The sequence below is a fragment of the Eurosta solidaginis genome, chromosome 5, assembly GCF_040869045.1.
Source record: "Eurosta solidaginis isolate ZX-2024a chromosome 5, ASM4086904v1, whole genome shotgun sequence".
Taxonomy (NCBI): domain Eukaryota; kingdom Metazoa; phylum Arthropoda; class Insecta; order Diptera; family Tephritidae; genus Eurosta; species Eurosta solidaginis.
Window position 1 is genome coordinate 65,758,675 of NC_090323.1, and position 21,848 is coordinate 65,780,522.

At 36.0% G+C, this 21,848-nt stretch overlaps 1 protein-coding gene across 13 annotated transcripts in view; it reads left to right on the top strand.

Annotated features, from left to right (window-relative positions):
• The first annotated feature begins 456 nt into the window (after positions 1–456).
• The window catches only part of gogo (golden goal), a 595,526-nt gene continuing 574,134 nt past the window's right edge, over positions 457–21,848 (top strand). For 7 of the 13 annotated variants that reach the window (XM_067791434.1, XM_067791433.1, XM_067791431.1 and 4 more), the window contains exons 1-2: positions 457–1,002; positions 13,167–13,623. The gene's annotated coding sequence lies outside the window, so the exon portion shown is untranslated. Of the gene's footprint in view, positions 1,003–4,073; positions 4,218–13,166; positions 13,624–21,848 lie in introns of those variants that run through there. The other 6 variants (XM_067791428.1, XM_067791429.1, XM_067791435.1 and 3 more) reach the window with 6 other exon arrangements.

Here is a 21,848-nt window from a genome sequence, read left to right on the forward strand (position 1 = left end):
AAAACCAGAGCACAGCTGTAAGTTTTTGAATTGTTGAAACAACCACCGTTTGCTTTTACGTGTTTCAATTCTAACAAATCGTACCATTTTCCAACACTAGCAGCCTTTGTTGGTGATGCGCCACTACAACCACTACCACTACTAAACCCAACACTAACACAAACACAATTATCCTTGCAACATAAATTTCACCACCCCCTGGGTTTATTATGTACATAGTTGTTGCTGTAGCATGTGTCTGTTTTCCTTTGTTTTGCCGGTCTGTGTTGTTGTAGAATATCAACTTCGGCAAAAGTGTAACTACAGCGCAGTACCGAAGCACCAACAACTGCAACATTTACAGCGGCAATGTTTTCATCACGTTTCGTTTTCGTTACTGATTCCGATTGTGGCACTGTCTCTAATTTGTGCTTGGCGTGCGTGGTATATCCTAGTCGACGTTAGTATTTTGCCGAATTCGTACGTGGATGAAATTGAACGGATAAACGGTGTTTTTCATTTAACTCTCTGCTGCTACGTTATTGAGACGCCAACTCCGCGACTTGACGGTACTGGCGGCATATTTCTCGTGCGTCTTGAATTTTGATGATTATATGGCCATTAAAAATATTTTATTGTTAACTTTTCGCGCGTCGGTGATTTTTATAAAGCGTTAGGTTGGTCCATTTCTTTCTGCATGGCGAATGTCTATGAGTAAAGTGCATGAAGTGAATTTTGGTAAAAGCGAGAAAGTCTACACATACTCGCAGACATTTACATACATACATACATATGTACATATATATGTAGTGTTTACTTAGCCGAAGGTATAAATTATTGAATGCTTGTGAGTTTTCAACTTAACCTCGTAAAGTTGTATCTTGTTGGAATATGTGTAAACAATATTCATATGCATGTATTTGAATGAGAAGTATAAAGATAGATTTTGGATTCCCTATGGAATACCTTGTCTGTGATTTAAAATGGCATATGATAAAGTCGCAATATGAAATATGTGCAAAAGTAAGTTGAAAAACAAACGATATTTGTGAAAACCCAAAGACTGTACAGTGAACAGATTTGATTTTATGTAAAAATATGAAAATTAAAATAAATAACACAAAGCCATTGTTTTGACCACGTAAAACTATAAAAAACAAGTAAGGAAGGTTAAGTTCGGGTGTAACCGAACATTACATACTCAGTTGAGAGCTATGGTGACAACATAAGGGAAAATAACCATGTAGGAAAATGAACCGAGGGAAACCCTGGAATGTGTTTGTATGACATGTGTATCAAATGAAAGGCATTAAAGAGTATTTTATGAGGGAGTGGGCCATAGTTCTATAGGTAGACGCCATTTAGGGATATAGCCATAAAGGTGGATCAGGGTTGACTCTAGAATGCGTTTGTACGATATGGGTATCAAATGAAAGGTATTAATGAGTATTTTAAAAGGGCGTGGACCTAAGTACTATAGATGGACGCCTTTTCGAGATATCGTCGTAAAGATGGACCAGGGGTGACTCTAGAATGCGTTTGTACGATATGGGTATCAAATGAAAGGTGTTAATGAGCATTTTAAAAGGGAGTAATCCTTAGTTCCATAGGTGGACGCCGTTTCGAGATATCGCTATAAAGGTGGACCAGGGGTGACCCTAGAATTTGTTTGCACAATATGGGTATCAAACGAAAGGTGTTAATGAGTATCTTAAAAGGGAGTGGGCCTTAGTTCTATAGGTGGACGCCGTTTCGAGATATCGCCATAAAGGTGGGCCTGGGGTGACTCTTGAATTCGTTTGTGCAATATGGGTATCAAACGAAAGGAGTTAATGAGTATTTTAAGAGGGAGTGGGCCTTAGTTCTATAGGTGGACGCATTTTCGAGGTATCGCAATAAAGGTGGACCAGGGGTGACTCTAGACTTTGTTTGTACGATATGGGTATCAAATGAAAGGTGTTAATGAGTATTTTTAAAAGGGAGTGGGCCTTCGTTTTATAGGTGTTCGCCTTTTCGAGATATCGCCATAAAGGTGGACCAGGGGTGACTTTAGAATTTGTTTGTATGATATGGGTATCAAATGAAATGTGATAATGATTATTTTAAAAGGGCGTGGGGCTTAGTTTTATAGGTGGACCCCTTTTCGAGATATCGCCATAAAGGTGGACCAGGGGTGACTCTAGAATTCGTTTGTGCAATATGGGTATCAAACGAAAGGAGTTAATGAGTATTTTAAGAGGGAGTGGGCCTTAGTTCTATAGGTGGACGCCTTTTCGAGATATCGCCATAAAGATGGACCAGGTGTGACTCTAGAATGCGTTTGTTCGATATGGGTATCAAATGAAAGGTGTTAATGAGTATTTTAAAAGGGAGTAATCCTTAGTTCCATAGGTGGACGCCGTTTCGAGATATCGCCATAAAGGTGGACCAGGGGTGACCCTAGAATTCGTTTGTGCAATATGGGTATCAAACGAAAGGAGTTAATGTGTATTTTAAGAGGGAGTGGGCCTTTCTGGACCAGGGGTGACTCTAGACTTTGTTTGTACGATACGGGTATCAAATGAAAGGTGTTAATGAGTATTTTTAAAAGGGAGTGGGCCTTCGTTCTATAGGTGTTCGCCTTTTCGAAATATCGCCATAAAGGTGGACCAGGGGTGACTCTAGAATGAGTTTGTACGATATGGGTATCAAATTAAAGGTATTATTGAGAGTTTTAAAAGGGAGTGGTGGTAGTTGTATATGTGAAGGCGGTTTCCAGATATCGACCAAAATGTGGACCAGGGTGACCCAGAACATCATCTGTTGGATACCGCTAATTTATTTATATATGTAATACCTGCCAAGATTTCAAGGGTTTTTTATTTCGCCCTGCAGAACTTTTTCATTTTCTTCTACTTAATATGGTAGGTGTCACAATCATTTTATAAAGTTTTTTCTAAAGTTATATTTCGCGTCAATAAAACAATCCAATTACCTTACCATATTTCATCCCTTTTTTCGTATTTGGTATAGAATTATGGCATTTTTTTCATTTTTCGTAATTTTCGATATGGAAAAAGTGGGCGTGGTCATATTCGGATTTCGTTCATTTTTCATACCAAGATAAAGTGAGTTCAGATAAGTACGTGAACTGAGTTTAGTAATGATATATCGATTTTTGCTCAAGTTATCGTGTTAACGGCCATGCGGAAGGACAGACGGACGACTGTGTATAAAAACTGGGCGTGGCATTAACCGATTTCGCCCATTTTCATAGAAAACAGTTAACGCCATAAAATCTATGCCCCTACCAAATTTCAAAAGGATTGGTTAATTTTTGTTCGACTTATGGCGTTAAAAGTATCCCAGACAAATTAAATGAAAAAGGGCGGAGCCACGCCCATTTTTAAATTTTCTTTTATTTTTGTATTTTGTTGCACCATATCATTACTGGAGTTGAATCTTGACATAATTTACTTATATACTGTAAAGATATTAAATTTTTTGTTAAAATTTTACTTTAAAAAAAAAAAATTTTTTAAAATGGGCGTGGTCCTTCTCCAATTTTGCTAATTTTATTAAGCGTACATATAGTAATAAGAGTAACGTGCCTGCCAAATTTCATCATGATATCTTCAACGACTGCCAAATTACAGCTTGCAAGAGTTTTAAATTACCTTCTTTTAAAAGTGGGCGGTGCCACGCCCATTGTCCAAAATTTTACTAATTTTCTATTTTTCGTCATAAGTTCAACTCATCTACCAAGTTTCGTCGCTTTATCGGTCTTTTGTAATGAATTATCGCACTTTTTCGGTTTTTCGAAATTTTCGATATCGAAAAAGTGGGCGTGGTTATAGTCCGATATCGTTCATTTTAAATAGCGATCTGAGATGAGTGCTCAGGAACCTACGTACCAAATTTCATCAAGATACCTCAAAATTTACTCAAGTTATCGTGTTAACGGACGGACGGACATGGCTCAATCAAATTTTTTTTCGATCCTGATTATTTTGATATATGGAAGTCTATATCTATCTCGATTCCTTTATATATGTACAACCAACCGTTATCCAATCAAACTTAATATACTCTGTGAGCTCTGCTCAACTGAGTATAAAAACAAAAAAGCATTAAAAAATAAAAGGAGTATGTAATTAAAAAAAAAAAAAAACGACAAAACAAAATACATACATATGTACATAATATGAAAGCAAATTGATTTAGAGGAAAAAGTCACAGTCACAGTGAAATTGAAATAAGTATAAAAAGATATAAGTTAATAATAATAAAACTTTAAATATTTACGAACAAATAATCCTGCTTAATTCCATATAAGTTTTCAACAGGAGTTTTCTTATCATTTTTATTTAAATTTGTATGAACATGATAATATAGTATAGTATTTATAGTATTTAAGTTTATTTTGAATTACGTGCCACCTCATTCTGTGTTCTTCTCAAATCGTCAAGCTTGAAATGAAAGAAAAAATAGCAGCGCTCATAATTTAGGAATCTGATATGAGTCCGAAATATGTATATAAAAATATGAGCCTCACAAGTATGATCATATTGCACGTTTTATAGTTAACAGATATAATCCAAAATTTAATTTTGTTGAAAAAACACACTCTATGTTTTATTTCTTCATAGAGTTCCATTATAAAAATGAGATTCAAAGCCATCTATGTCTGGTTATTTGGTCTTTTTGAGTATTCTATAAGTGTCAACATGTTTTCGCCTGTCATAATATCAAAAAAGACCAAAACTTTCCGTTGAATCAGCTTGCAATAAAACGTGCGATATATGAGTCTTTTGTGACTCCAATATGATGAAAATTATGAGCTAAGTATTTGCCAAGACTGTTCAGCAAACAAGGCAACTTTGGAACAATTATCCATACATATATTGTTCTGAAAAATTTACTTTCATATTCAATTTAAATAAAATCGTCATAATAAAGTTTCTTGCTGTTCTCGATTTAAATAAGCATGGACGCTTCCCTCTAATCATCCCCGCAATGAGCGGCAATTTAAGTATTTCGTGCTTATTTCATTGTAACCCACAACTACCTCCGTGGTATGCCCTGGTTGGTCTGTCGAGCCCTCCATATTTTGAATTAGAGCTGACGTTGGTGTGTCCTACTTTTATGGATTTCGTCCAAAATTCCTGTGTTCCAACCAATATCGAGGATAGGCTTTTCCATTTTTAATGCCATGCGTCCAATCCGCCTTCATCTGGTCAATCTTTATATGTATCTAAAATAAAGCACATAAATAACTCCAACTATGAGCTGTTTATGAGGGTAATTGGAGTCTGATCGGACTCTTATTTAAGCTCTAATTTATGAAAAAATGCTCATATAGGATGACCATTGCATAATTTCGGGCTTTTAAACGAGCTCATAATATGTGTTAATACTCCGATGTAGGTACCTTTAATGACACTTTTATGACTCGGAATGTTTGATGGGTTTCTACTAAGTTTTTTGGACTTTGCGCTAAAATTATTTTTCCTGTTTTTGATACAGAATCAAAAATAAGAAACGTGATTTGATAATTTTTTTTTTCTGGTCTATTTATCAATATTGACAATTTGTGAAGAACACAGAATTAGGGGACTAGGATAAACATGACCTAGTTGAATTTCATTTGAAAATTCTTAATGTAGTGACAGGTCAGTTTGAAAACTCCCATCTAATACGAATGATGAGAGAAAGGGAGGAACAGAAGAAGCCGTTTTGTGAAATAGTATTAAATATGGTACTTTTTGTATAAAAGTATTCAAAAAAATTGGCGAAGAAACTGATTTTGATTTCATTTTTTGATGAAAATACCAATTATATTAAAATACCTTGAGGCAGGGGAACGCTATTTCTTATAAAATATAAACCATGTTAAATTGGCTAACATTTTTCAAGTTGTAGTTTTTATTTATAGGTGTTCATCATATATTTTTTGCAATACTTTCTCTCAATTAATCAAATAAACGAAACAAGAATACGATAATTCACATATATTATAGAACATATTCCAAAAAATGCAAAGAACATTATGGAGTTATTTTGATTATTTACCTATATGCGAATTTCATTACTTATTTTTCATTGCTTTGTTAAGGCTTTTTATGCGAAAATACATTCTTACTTACTTAATTAATTGCCGCTTGACCGTTTAAACGGTTACGGCCGTCAACCAAGGCGCGACAGTCGCTCCTTCTCTCTGCCAACCGGCGCCAATTGGTCACACCAAGGGAGTTTCGATTGTTTTCCACCTTCTCCCAATTAATTTCCAAACTTCTTGTTTTTCTTCATCATCTTCCCTTCTTAAGGTCTCCCCCTTCTTATCCTCCCCTCACCTTTTCTCCATTTCCTACTACCAACTTCGTCCTCTCCGTCACCCTCTCTCCATTATCATTCCTCTCACTCTTCTCTTTCCCTCCATCTCCAAATCCCATTCCAATCTCTGATTTTCTTTTTCTCTTTCTTCAGCCTATGCTTTTTTGTATAACTCTCCATTTCCCTCTCGCAGTTTTTCTTAGCCAAATAAAATTTTATAATAGGTCGGTTCCTGGTCCTTTTCCCGGAAAGAAAAGTTTATCAAATATTAACCTGGTCAATAAGTTGCCCCTGTACCAGAATTGAGCAAATCACGTCATAAAGTAGTGTTTTTTGGAAGTGGTCGGTCCCTGATTCACTTTTCGGAAAGTTAAGAAAGAAAACGGACAAAATTGTGAATCTAATGCATCCTCTTGAACACACACACACAAAATTACATCAAAATAGGTCCAGTCTTTAAGGATAAGTTCAGTCACAAGCACACGTACAAAAGAAACATATATATTAAGATGTGTAATAAGTGGCTTTCATTTATTAAAAGATAATTTATTTCTCCTTTAAGAATTTCGTTAAATAATTTTATATTTATTCGAGTAAAATTTGAAAAACACAGATTTTGAAGATTTATAGTCTAGAAGGGAGTCATTGCATTCTTAAAAGTTGCGCAATCCTACTGTAATGATGCACCTACTCATAAATCTTAGAATATTATACGTTGTTCTTGTAACAGGTCCACTTCAATACATACAGTGTGCTGATATTGTAGTTTACTCTTCCAATAGTATAGCGCTATTGTTGCTGAATTACTCATGTAGTGTGTGTGCAGCGTCTCATGTATTCGTGTACAAAATCTTTTGCCCGTTGTATAACTTTGTGAGCACAAAGTTAACTTAAAACGAATGTACGACGATAGGAGAATTTGATGAATCTTTAGAACGGATTGATGATATATACCGGAAAGGTGTCAAACGATGGAAAAGCCGTCGCACACAAACTTAAACAAAAAATTAAAGACATTATTTAGGATGCAATTTTCTCAAAAATTTTACTTAATAACACTTGTTATCATAGTTCACTCACCATAGGGTTAAAGGTAGAAGTGTTGCAGACACCACACATTTGATAGGTTCAAATCTATGGAAACATATATATAAAATATTTAGCTATTTTACTAAAGATTTGATGGAGCTGATATTTTTAGAGAAATTTGGTCATTCTTTACTTTAACTTAGATTTGCTAAAACTCGTCCAAAAATATCGGAAGAGGTCTTGACATCAGTATTAATAATCCGAACAATTTTAGCTCTTTCAAGAGAAAAATGACCCCGGGCCCCTCCGAAACCGGGGGTGGGATCAAAATTAAATATTTGCAAAATCTGTTAGTACACAAAATTGTTTCCAGTGTACAACATTACAATCACTTGAAAATTGCCAACTTTTTCAATTTCTGCTTTCGGATTCGTGATCCTGGGTCCAAAGCGCGTCTTTTGATAACTCTCTCGATATTTTGTTTACGAGTTTTAGAAGTTGTTAGCTAAAGATAAGACTTACCAGTAATTTCAGTAACTCACTCCGCAATGTGCAATTAAAATTGTAAACAGAACGCGCGTTAGGTGATGGCAAACGAAATCTGCAGAAGGAAAAATGCAATTTTACTACTTTTAGGTAAATGTGCACAGACAGGAAACAAATTTCCACTACGCATACCCAAAAAAATAGTTTTCGAGCCTGCGAAATATCATTTTTTTGACTTTTTTCGACTTTGATTGTTAAGGTTTTTTCATAACTGTTATCGCCAACGTTTTTAGCGGACACTTTTGGGTCGGACAGGTTATACATGATAATTTTACAATCAAATGAAAATTTTTTTAGTAGGTCATGAAAAAAACCTTAAAAGTCAAAGTCGAAAAAAAAGTCAAAAACCAAATTTCGCAGGCTCGAAAATTATTTTTTTGGGTGTGCGTAGTGGAACTTTTTTTCCTGAGCCTAAAATTCTATGGAAAAATCGATGGCGCGCCACCGGTTAATAAATCGACCCAGTGAGTACTTGGCATTAATCCCCCATCGCTAAATTTACATCGGTAACACCCGAACATTAGCTCTCGCACTTTTAGCGGCATTTTTTTCGACCTTTTTATTTATTTACTAGAAGCTCATTTTAAAAAGAATCGTATTCAAGGAAGCATGCAACATGCTAATATACAAGACGAAAAATATGAGCCGTCTATTTATAGCAAAGAAATAAAGTACGTATATAATGATTACGCGTGGTCACTGCTTCACATTTGAAATGGCGAATCGGACCATTTCAGAGGTGTTGTGGGGATAAATGTAGTATTGAATATTTTTCTACTTTGCATTTTATACTTTTTGTAAATATTATTTGCTAATGAAAATTGTTGATTATTCAAAAAAAAAAAAAACATTTTTTAAAGTTGTGAAAATAAATAAAATTTAAATATAATATAAAATAAAATATTAAACAAAATAAAAAATATAAAAATAAAGGTTATATTTAAACTCATGACGCAATAAAACCAAACAGGTGATCTCAGTAGTACAACAACAAAAATTTGACGTCTCTCATAATCCGGATTTTAAATCAGTAGGAAGGGAAAATTTTTCGTACTATGTTCCTACTTTTTTTTAGTAACTTGGCAATATAATGTGCCGAAAAGAGTCAAATATTGGAAAGGGGAACTTGAAAAAAGAGATATGAAAACAGAGGAAATATGAAGAAAAAGTACAGGAAGTTGAAGAGAAGTGGGAAAGGTAAAGAGAACAAGAAAGGGAGTGAGATTCAAAGTAGCAATTATGGGTAATGGTTTGAGAGAAAGTAGTAAAACGAGGTTTACAGGAAGATTAAGAATAATATAAGGATAAAATTAAGAGTAATAGTGATAGTTAGACTAGGATAAGAGCAAGAACAGTAAGAGTAAGAGGAAAACGGGAAGATTTACAGGAAGAATAAGATGAAAACGGGAAGATTTCCCGCACGTTATTTCATATTTTTTATGATACTGAAAAACTCAATTCTGAAAATAATTCAAGAAGCAACCCTTAGAATTATGAGGGCGAGTATTATTAAATGCGACTCCAAACTTCACCTGTCTGGTTTTATTGCATCATGATTTAAATCATAGCGGTTTCTTAAAATTTCTGAATGCATAAAATATGTGCATTAGGGCTGCCCTTATTTTTCAAAGTGTCTCGATGCTCGATCCCACAGGAAATATTGAAAAATCCTTAAAATTTTTATGTACAAAATTTTAGGCCAATCAAAAAAGGTTTGGAAATTACGCAAGGACCTTTAAATAGTAAAATGGGTGAATTTTTACATTTCTTTGGTCTACCCTAATTAATTTATTGTGGGCAGAATTGTCTGCCACTTGTTATCGGTAACCTATAGAGATTTTGCTTTCAGCCGCATTTAAAATTAGCAAAAATGGTCAAATAATAAAAAAGTTATAAAATAGAAGATATGACAAAATTTCAGTTGCGCGCATAGTTTTCACCTTTTTATTGTAAATTTTTAGAAACTTTTCGAGTACGCAGGTTTGTAGCTCATTCAATTTGACTATAACGATGCGCAAGTTTCAAAACGCTATCGAATTTTCTTTAACTTTGAGTATTTTTTTCGTGACGGATGCTGGTCATTTTTTCTATGCAATGAATAAAAAAACACAGTTTTCGTTTATATTATATTTTAGTAATTTAAAAAACAAACAAGTAAGGAAGGTTAAGTTCGGGTGTAACCGAACATTACATACTCAGTTGAGAGCTATGGTGACAACATAAGGGAAAATAAACATCTAAGAAAATGAACCGATGGTAAGCCTGGAATGTGTTTGTATGACATGGGTTTCAAATGTAAGGTATTAAAGAGTATTTTAAAAGGGAGGGGGCCATAGTTCTATAGGTGGACGCCATTTAGGGATATCGCCATAAAGGTGGAGTAGGGGTAACTCTAGAATGTGTTTGTACGATATGGATATCAAATTTAAGGTATTAATGAGTATTTTATGAGGGAGTGGCCCATAGTTCTATAGGTGGACGCCATTTAGGGATATAGCCATAAAGGTGGATCAGGATTGACTCTAAAATTTGTTTGTACGATATGGGTATCAAATGAAAGGGGTTAATGAGTATTTTAAAAGGGAGTGGGCCTTAGTTCTATAGGTGGACGCCTTTTCGAGATATCGCCATGAAGGTGGACCAGGGGTGACTCTAGAATGCGTTTGTACAATATGGGTATCAAATGAAAGGTGTTAGTGAGTATTTTAAAGGGCTTGGGTCTTAGTTCTATAGGTGGACGCCTTTTCGAGATATCGCCATAAAAGTGGACCAGGGGTAATTCTAGAATGTGTTTGTAAGATATGGGTATCAAATTAAAGTTATTAATGAGGGTTTTAAAAGTGAGTGGTGGTAGTTGTATATGTGAAGGCGTTTTCCAGATATCGACCAAAATGTGGACTAGGGTGACCCAGAACATCATTTGTTGAATATCGCTAATTTAGTTACATATGTATAACACGAACATTATTCCTGCCAAGATTTCAAGGGTTTCTTATTTCGCCCTGCAGAACTTTTTCATTTTCTTCTACTTAATATGGTAGGTGTCACAGCCATTTTAAAAATTTTTTTCTAAAGTTATATTTTTCGTCAATAAACCAATCCAATTACCATGTTTCATCCCTTTTTTCGTATTTGGTATAGAATTATGGCATTTTTTTCATTTCTCGTAATTTTCGATATCGAAAAAGTGGGCGTGGTCATGGTCGGATTTCGGCCATTTTTTATATCAATACAACTTGAGTTCAGATAAGTACGTGAACTGAGTTTAGTAAAGATATATCGATTTTTCTCAAGTTATCGTGTTAACGGCCGAGCGGAAGGACAGACGGTCGACTGTGTATAAAAACTGGGCGCGGCTTCAACCAATCTCGCCCTTTTTTAAGTTATCGTCCTAGAATCTAAGCCTCTACTAAATTTCACAAGGATTGGTAAATTTTTGTACGACTTATGGCATTAAAGGTATCCTAGACAAATTAAATGAAAAAGGGCGGTGTTAAAATTTTACTTTAAAAAAAAATTTTTTTAAGTGGCCCTGGTCATTCTCCGATTTTGCTAGTTTTTCATAAGCATACATATAGTAACAGGAGTAACGTTCCTGCCAAATTTCATCATGATATCTTCAACGACTGCCAAATTACAGCTTACAAAATTTTAAATTACCTTCTTCTAAAAGTGGGCGGTGCCACGCCCATTGTCCAAAATTTTACTAATTTTCTATTCTCCGTCATAAGCTCAACTCACCTACCAAGTTTCGTCGCTTTATCCGTCTTTGGTAATGAATTATCGCACTTTTTCGGTTTTTCGAAATTTTCGATATCGAAAAAGTGGGCGTGGTTATAGTCCGATATCGTTCATTTTAAATAGCGATCTGAGATGAGTGCACAGAAACCTACGTACCAAATTTCAACAAGATACCTCAAAATTTACTCAAGTTATCGTGTTAACGGACGGACGGACATGGCTCAATAAAATTTTTTTCGATCCTGATGATTTTGATATATGGAAGTCTATATCTATCTCGATTCCTTTATACCTGTAAAATCAACCGTTATCCAATCAAAGTTAATATACTCTGTGAGCTCTGCTCAACTGAGTATAAAAATAAATGTAAGGCGCGATAACCTCCGAAGAGACCTTTTCTTCTAATTTGCGTCGTGCTCCTTTTTAATTTTTCCCTACAAATTGTTTTTGCCGACTCCGAAGGGCATCTGCAAGGCAGATTAGTTTTCACTGAGAGCTTTTCATGGCAGAAATACACTCGGAGTGCTTGCCAAACACTGCCGTGGGGCGACCCCGCTTAAAAACATGTTCTTCTAATTAAAAAACTTGTTTCTAAAATTCTGATGTTGCTTTGCCGGAGAGTGAACCCAGGATTTTCGGTGTGGTAGGGGGAGCACGCTAATATTACACCACGGCGGCCACCATTTTTAAAAAGCAAGGAACTAAAGACATGAAAATTGCCTTTAAAGGAGTAAATGTTTCTTGGATAAAGGAATATGAACACGTCCTTTCTTGCGCAACTTCTGAATCCATATATGGACATAAAATTTTGTATATTTCGTTTTTGCGCTATTCGCATTTTTCTAGGGGGTGAGATCGAAAATTCAAACACTTTTTTTCTCCATAAACGAAGGGCTACCCTAATGTAGATACATATAGCGTGAGGTAATAGGTAAAATTCATTAAGTACAGTTTTTCAAAAAAGCTCGATTTCATTGCTTAAAACATTCAACTGTTCATCGACCTCATAGAAAACAGAGTAATTTATAGGTGACTACGCTTACTTAAGTAAGTAAGTTTTAAATGCAGCGTGATTCGTATTTGATAAATGCCCGTGATCGTAAAAGTAGTATACCTGTAGATATTAGCAAAAATAATAACCCATTCAAAATTTCAACTTGATAGAAACCGGATTTGTTTATGACTTGTAAAAGTTTACATTTATTTCTATTAAATTTAGATTTTGATTGACATTTTACCACATTTTAGTCTTTGTCAAGCACCTTCTTTAGATTTCTTCACATTATACCGAAATAAAACGTACCACATTGCTTAGCTTTAAAATGCCGAAAAAATTTTTTAAACCGGAGCTTTAACAACTTTATTTTGCCATACATACCAGGTCGTACTCGTTGGTTAGTAATCGTTATTCAACTATTCCTTTTTTCCCGTTTTCGATATCGATATACGTACAAATTTTCATTGTTATCATTCGATTAAGCCAAAACGAAAACCAGTCTTCTATTGGTCCAGGGTAATACAGGTATCACATTTGCTGAATACATCTTTTTTTGTTTCAGTTAACGGAATGGAAGTACTTATATGACTCCATCGTGAGATATTGTTTTATATATGTATATGACCCTATATATATCTCGATTCATGAAAACTGTTTCAATCCGACGTTAAACAACTAAAGTTATGATAGCCTTTGCTCAGTACACGATCTAAAATAATGAGTGTGAAATGAAAGTCATATAGATGAAACCAAAAATGAAAGAGTATATATGTTACAGAAACTAAGAGTATACAGCAAACCATTAAGAAAACGAACATAAAAAAAAAATAATTAAAAAATATCTTAAAAAAAAAAGATATTAAAATATATAAGATTAAGATTGGTAATTTACAGCTAAATATTGTTTAACAAGATACGAGTGATTTAAAAAAATTTGAAACAGTTTCGTGTAGTGTTTCGATTGAAAGTAGAACCCTGTTTTGGAAGTTTAAAGGATTACGACGGACTTCATTTAAATGGTAAGTCTTAATTAAATTTCTTTTTGATTTTATGGATATACTATGTAATAACATAAGAATGTCTCACCCTCCATTCTGAATCACAATTCTATGCGAGATATTTACGATTTTTTACTTCTAATACCTCCCCCAAAATGTTTCGGAAAAATTTTAAATACAAATACGTCAGCTGAACAAATATGAAATAAATTGTTTGAGAATAATATTATAATAATTTGACTAAACCTCGGAAGTGATTAACGTCGCGCGTATTTATGTTACAAATTTACACAGAACGAAACGTTTTAAAAAAAAAACCGATTGAAACATTTTAATTTTTGACATTTCTTGGTAACCACTTTTATCTGAGGAGAAAACATTTTTAGGTGTAAGTAATGCACTACAGAGTGGTGATATTTTTCATTTTCATTACAATTAACAATTTATTATCATATTCGGCAAAAACAACTTGAAAACACAATGAATTCTCCTACAAACGCCGTTAAATTTTTTCCGATATTTTCTTTTGATAAATACAAACACCTAATGCTTGAGGCAAACTTGAATATTTTTTTATTAATTCAATACAATTTTATTACAAATATGCATAGTCTGCTAAGGCCACCTAGAGGCGAGAGAAGTCACCATCAGTGAGAGAAATGAAATTCTGAACAAACAGTTTTTGTTGCATACCCAGAAACCTGAACATCCCAACCGACATCTCATTGAAGAGGCCACATCTCCCAGGTGCTTAAGAAGTCATCTCCGTAAGCATTGTGAGTAAATACAGCGCCGGATAACACAGCCGTATGAAGTAACAAAACACAAACAGGTCCTTAGACGATATAGATGACAATTTTTGATCGGTCGCGCCTATTGGATGGGGTGAAGGACTTCTGCAACAATAATAAAAACTTTAACTGCTCATAACTCCAAAAGTAATAAAAATACCGATCTTAGGTTTTTACCAATTTCTAGAACGAATTAATGTAATAAATCATGAAAACCAAAATTGATGCTTTCGAGTTATGGGTCTTTCCTCGCGGAGCGTGCTATATACTGATTTTGTTTATATTGTTAGCAGAACTTCGTGGGCGACAACTTGCAAAACACAATTAGATACCAGAACTTATGTTATAAAATAATTCCGTAGTCTTGGAAAATATTAGAAGTTGTTTAGATTAGCTTAATTGCATCCTCGACATCTGACCTACATCTGCTGTTACTGCCGAGGCCTAATTTATAAGGATGTGACGCCAAGAGGTAGTGTGCCATTAGTACGCCCATCATGAGCTTTCTCTCTATAGAGCTTTGAGTAAATTTGTGAGTCTTACAAATGTTTCGATCTATGCATTGTATCTATTGTATGATATGATATGCTAACAACCATAAGAATATTGTGTAGCATATTTCAGTTACCTACATTTTTCTTTTCGTTAGCTATGGTTTTGAGCGTGTTTGTATATCCGTAATAATAATTTACCTTGTTTTCAAACTTAACAAAGAAATTAATGAAATATTACACATAGGTGCGTAGTTTACACGAAGAATGACCATTTTCTTAGATTTACGGTGTCTCACCTAACACCCAACAATAAAAAGCTTATCGAAATTGGCTGTTTAATATGTTTATTGAGATACTGAGTTGCAATTTGTACCTTCACTTGACTTGCGTATTTTATAAAGAAGAAATTAAAAAAAAAAAAAAAAAAAAAAAGAAGAAATTTAAGCTGATTTTAAATTTTGACGGGTGGGACAGTTTTAAATATTGTTACGAATATTAGCAAAACTAAGGAGTGCTGCCATCTCTAAGCCGATGCTAAGCAGTGACGTGAATTGACATCCATGAGCAATAATATTGCATACCAAAAAGATATTCACAATATTGATACTAGAAATAAGAATAATTTTAGGCTTCCGCTCTTTTCCACAGAAAGCGGACAGCTCAACTTATTTTACAAAGGATTAAAAAGATTTAATGAACTTCCTATAGATATAAGAAACTGTGAAGAGCTGAATGTATTTAAAAAGAAATTAATATCATATTGTAGTACAACTGCAATAAGATAGATAGAAGAGATCTCATATAATATGTAATATTTGATATGGAGTTATTAAGCTAGGCTTATAAGCTGTAATAAATAAATAAATAGATCAATCATTATGTATCTACATAAACGAAACAATAATTGCGTCTACACACATGTACCATGTACGAATACGAGCAGCGGAGAGTCAATGCACAAACACATGCACATATCTGAGATACTCCTATAAGTATGCAATGAGAAAAACTATATAATTGTGCAATTGTAGTTACAGCTGAGAAGTTTGAGAGCTGCTGGACTAGTAGATTCTGGAGGCGCCTAGAAGATGCGAAGGTTGAAATCAAAAAGTATAAAAGGCGGCAATTGTAGAGGCGCTGGAATTCAGTTTGATTTGAGTTGTCAAGCAGTTTCGACTAAGACGCTATCTAGCGAGCAAGAGCAGTATTATTTTGAACAGTAGAGTTTCATTTGAGCTATCAATCAGTTTGGTTATTAAGCAAGCTATTCGTTGCACAGTTTGAGTGTTATTGTGAAGTACTTTAATAAAGGCCATTTTGCATTTTTACAAATTGGAGTTATTTATTCAACAGTTTAGTGATTCGAACTTAGCAGAGGATTTGCAAGTAAATTCGTTACAATTGGTGTCAGAAGTTGAATTGTTGAATAAATTCCAGATGACAACAAGGACATGGCAAAGTTCAGTGAATTGAAGATCCAGCAACTGAAAAAGGAGTTGAAGAACCGTGGATTAAATATAACCGGCAATAAGATCGAACTTCAAGCACGGCTACGAGGGGTAATGGAGTCGCAAGGAATTGATGTGGACGAGTTTGTCTTTTAGCCTGATGGGGACGAAACAACAACAAAAATTGAAGAGAAGAACGAAACATCGCAGACAGTTACGAGCACAGACTTGAACATGAAGTTGGCTGCAATAACTTCTCGAACATCGACAGTGGCATCTCAACTGGAATCACAGGAGACACGTTTAACATCCAAGATGGAAGCACAGGAGGAAAGCATTTCACAAATGTCGTCGCAAATGACATCTCAACTGGAATCGCAGGACACACGCATAACATCGTATATGTCATCACAGATGGAATCGCAGGAGACACGCATAACATCGAAGATGGAAGAACAGAAAACGTATATGTCATCATAGATGGAATCGCAAGAAATACGCATAACATCTAAGATTGAAGTACAGGAGACGCGTATTTCCGCATTTGTCGGCACAAATTTCAGCACAGATATCATCTCAGATCTCCACACAACTAGAAGAGCAGGAAGTGCATATATCATCGAAACTGGAAGCGCATATGGAAGAAAAACTAACCCAGTTTCATGAAGGCTTCAGTAGTCGACAGGATAAAATAGAGGCAGAGAAGGATGCTTGGAAAGATAGGATCCAGGAATTACAATTAAATCGCCCAGCTGTTTCAGCGAGTAATCCAAAAGTAAAAACACCATCCTTTGACGGTTCTGTTCCTTTCCAGGTCTTTAAGCTACAGTTTGAGAAGACCGCGGCAGTGAACTACTGGAATACGGAAGATAAAGTTGCTGCACTCTTCGTAGCATTGAAAGGACCAGCTGCCGAAATCTTAAAGACTATTCCAGAGTACGAACGGAAATGTTATGACACATTGATGGCTGCTGTAGAACGACGTTATGGAAGCGAGCATAGAAAACAGATATTCCAAATTGAGTTGCAAAACCGCTACCAAAAAGCAAATGAGACTTTGCAGGAGTTTGCCTCGGATGTTGAAACGTTGGCTCATCTTGCAAATGCGGACGCACTCGTTGAATACACCGAGAGGGTAAAAATCCAGAGTTTTATAAATGGCATACGGGACGTTGAAACGAAGCGAGCTACATACGCAAACCCAAAGCTGACATTTGCTGAAACGGTATCAAACGCATTGACTCAGGAAACGGCCTCACTATTGAGTAAACCAGCATACAAAGCTCATCGTGTGGAAGTGGAAAGACCAGATTGGGTAGACACAATTTTGGGAGCAATGAAGGGATCACAACAGAAAAATGCCAGAGTTATTAAATGTTTCAAGTGCGGCAATCCAGATCATATTGCACGACATTGCAGCACCGGTCCCAATAGCTCCAACATTGTGGGTGGCCGTAAACGCAGAGTTGAAGGAGATGAGCAAATCTCCAAGTCCACTCGATCGTTAAACCAAAGCGAGTCAGCCGCAAGGGGCGACAGCTGGCTCTCTCAATTGAATGCCCCATAATCTCTATATCACAAATTGGAAGAAGGTCAAACAATCTTACTGTCGGGGGACATGTGGATGGAAAGGAACGTTTAGTGACTGTAGATACGGGTGCATCTCATTCCATCATTCGAGCGGATTTAGTCAACCGGAAGATAAGACCATTGCATGGATCAAGATTGCGTACAGCCACTGGAGAAGACAGCACGGTTCTAGGAGAAGTATCATGTGAAGTCGCTATTAGGAACGTCACGATAGTACACAATTTTATAGTGGCAGAGATTGTTGATGAAATCATAACTGGAGTGGACTTCCTAATCGACCAGGGCATCAAGATCGACATGCAAAGCAAGACGATGCGATACAAGAACATGGATGTACCACTTAATTCCGGCTACGAGAGAGGCTACAGCAGTAAACGAGTGCTGGTGGAAGAGAGTCAGCGAATACCAGCAAAATCCGAAGCAGTCATCTGGGCAAAGGTTGATGGAGATTGTGGGACAAACAAATTGTGGGTTGTCGAAGCAGCAAACAAATCAGCACTGAACATTCTTGTAGGAAAAACCCTGGATATTTATTTATTTATTTATTTATTATTTAAAGTCGACGACAAACTATGGTCGACTGCATAATATAAACGATATATAAATATACAACTCAAAAGATAAAATTTAAGATATATCGAGCTTTCAACAATGTTATATTACAAACAAAGAAATATTAATGAACATTACTATTTAATTTCAGAATATAATAATAATAAGAAATATGAGCAGAAATAAGATCTTATGCCGAAATCTTATACTGGCGGAATGCATCAGATTCCTCTCAGCATGATTTCGGAATGCAGTGGATTCCAATCTCCCTGTTGGAATGCAACAAGATTCCAATCAGCATGTCATGGGAATCCGGCAGTGCTAAGAGTAGTGTAATGAGGATACGCCATCACAAGGCATAAAAAAGTAACATGACCTGTGTTGTTGGAATGCACCGGATTCCAATCAGCTCGATGCCTGACCCATAAGATTATACTGCCGGAATGCATACGATTCCGGTCAGTGACTCATGAAAAAGCATGTTTTTTACGTTGTTGGAATGCACCAGATTCCAATCAACACAGTACTCTCTTGTTCCTTCTTAATGATACATGTTGATGAATGTTCCTCCATCCTTAAGCGAGATAGTTCCTGTGTTTTATCGAAGGAATAAAATGCCGGCAAATTAAATTAGCTTGTATCTCTTAAATTAGATAGGCAAGTATTGCATTACGTATAGTGGCAAAAGTACATTCAAGACTGATGCAGCTATACAAGTCATTGTAGTGCGCGCACCAGATAAGAAGAGGATTATTTTTAGCAAAGTTTCGTCGGCAAAGTGGTAAATAGAAAGGAACGTAATGTCTGGATACTCTAGGGGGAACCGCAAAAAACAAGCGGCTGAGGAGGTCCGCGGAATCAATTTCTCCAATAATGAGCTTATGGATGAACAATACCCCCAGTAATATTCTCCGATTTTCCAGAGTGGGTAAGTTAATAAGAAGAAGTCTACTTCTGTATGGAGGAAGGTGGAGACTTGAGTCCCAATTAAGGCCGCGCAATGCAAATATCAAAAATTGCTTTTGAACTGACTCAAGACGCTTTATATGCTTTTGAGAAACAGGGGACCAAACGCATGAGCAATACTCGAGTATTGGACGAACCAGCGATGTGTAAAGAACCTTAGTGAGGTACGGATCATCGAACTCTTTAGCCCATCTTTTAACAAATCCAAGTAAACCCAACGCTTTGTTGGCTATAGATGAAATATGCATGTTAAAATTCAATTTCGGATCAAAAAGGACGTACCATCTATTACATAAGATTTCAATGCTGGCTTCACTCGGTGAAATGTCATATGCTTACATTTAGAGCAATTTAAAGCTAGTAAATTTGTTGTGCACCAACATTGGAACGAGTCCAAGTCGGCCTGAAGAAGATCCAAGGAACTCAAATCGGTAGGACAGTAAGTGTAGCAAAGTTTTACATCATCCGCATACATTATAGTATGGGAATATAATATTGTCTGTGGCAAGTCATTAATGAAAAGGGCAAAGAGCAAAGGGCCTAGATGACTTCCCTGGGCTACGCCGGAGGAAACTCCGAACGATTCCGACAAATTGCACTTGAACAGGACTTTTTGGGTCCGGTTAGCAAGATAGCTTTTCAGCCACATTAATAGGTGAAACGGAAAGCCCAGTAAATCAAGCTTATGAATAAGCAACTCGTGGTTGACGGTATCAAATGCTTTGCTGAAGTCCGTGTAGATGACATCCGTTTGCTTGTTCGCTAAAAATCCTTCCATAACTATAGAGGTGAATACAAGCAAATTTGTAGTGGTAGACCTTTGACGAATAAAACCGTGTTGACATGGAGATAAAAGACTAGAACACTGATATTGCAGTTGATTGGTGACAATCTGTTCAAAGACTTTAGGAATGACTGAAAGTTTAGCAATACCCCTGTAGTTTTCAACTTTTGACCTACTACCTTTTTTATGCAGGGGTATAATAAAAGACTGTTTCCAAAGTGCCGGGAATGACGCAGATCCCAGAGATAGCTCAAATAATTTTAAAATAGGCTCATACATGTTTTCGGCGCAGTACCTAAGCACGCAACTAGGAACACCGTCCGGTCCCGGAGAAAAGGTGGGCTTCAAAGATTGAAGACTCTGAAGAACAATATTACCATCAATAGCAGGATTCCTAATGTAATTCGAGCTATCTAAGCGATAGGGATATTGACCAGAATGAAAAGCACTGGATGAATACGTGGACTTAAAGAACTCAGAAAATAGTTCAGCAACGTCGTCAAGCTTTTTTACCTCCAAAGGTTAATGAGGAAGGATACCCAGAAGTTTTCCGCTTTGAATTTACGAAACTGTAAAACTTTTTGGGATTTCTAAAAAATTGGGCTTTACAACAACTCAAGTAATTTTTATAACAAAGCTGATTAAGACGGTGAAATTTAGAACGAGCTATTATATATTTAGAGAGGTCTGCAGATGCTCCAGATTTCTTGAACCTCTTATAAAGCCTAGATTTGATGTTATTAAGTCTGATAAGTTGCCTTGAAAACCAAGGGGGCTTATTCGAACATAGGGTATAGCGAGTAGGAATGCAGGTATCAAAGAAGCTATCAAGCGTACTGTAAAATATAGAGATAGCCGAATCGACATCAGTGCAAGCATAGAGATCCGACCAATCATGAGAAGCCAACAGGTCATTGAGCATAATGAAATTCGCTTTGTAGAAGCATCTAGATCGGGGACGAGACTGTACTTGAATCCTACGGGGTAGGCTGATATCAAGTGATATCTCTAGCGTAGGGTGAAGAGGGTCTTCTGGAAGGGATAAAGGTGGTATTTGCGTAAGGGCAGTACCCACCGAGCCATCCACAAATACTAAATCCAGCATTTTATTTCCACTATTTGGAACATTGTTAATCTGTAAAAGAGATGAGTCTAACAAGCAATTGAGAAACTCATGTTGAGCAGTGGGAGTTAAAAAGTTTGAATCACTTATATTAACCCAACTAACTGTTGGCAAGTTAAAGTCACCAACAACAACAAGTCGATCGTTATCTCCCAACTGCGAATGCAAATCACAGATGGCCGAGCTATGACTAGCATAAACATCCATATCCGAACGAGGTGGTATATACGAACAGAAAACAATTACGCTATAGCTACCGAATGAAAGCCTAACTGCTATGAATTCGATATGAGAGATATTGTCCAGCGAAATCAACTCAGACGATAGGTTAGATTCAACAGCAATAAGGACACCTCCCGCTCTAGAGATGCGATCACGCCGATAAACAGCATATTTATTTGAAAAAACCTCAGAATTGTAATTATCAGGCTTTAGCCAGGTCTCCGTAAAAGCTACAACTTGTGCAGAAAAGTTGAAAGAATTAAGGAAGAATGGAAC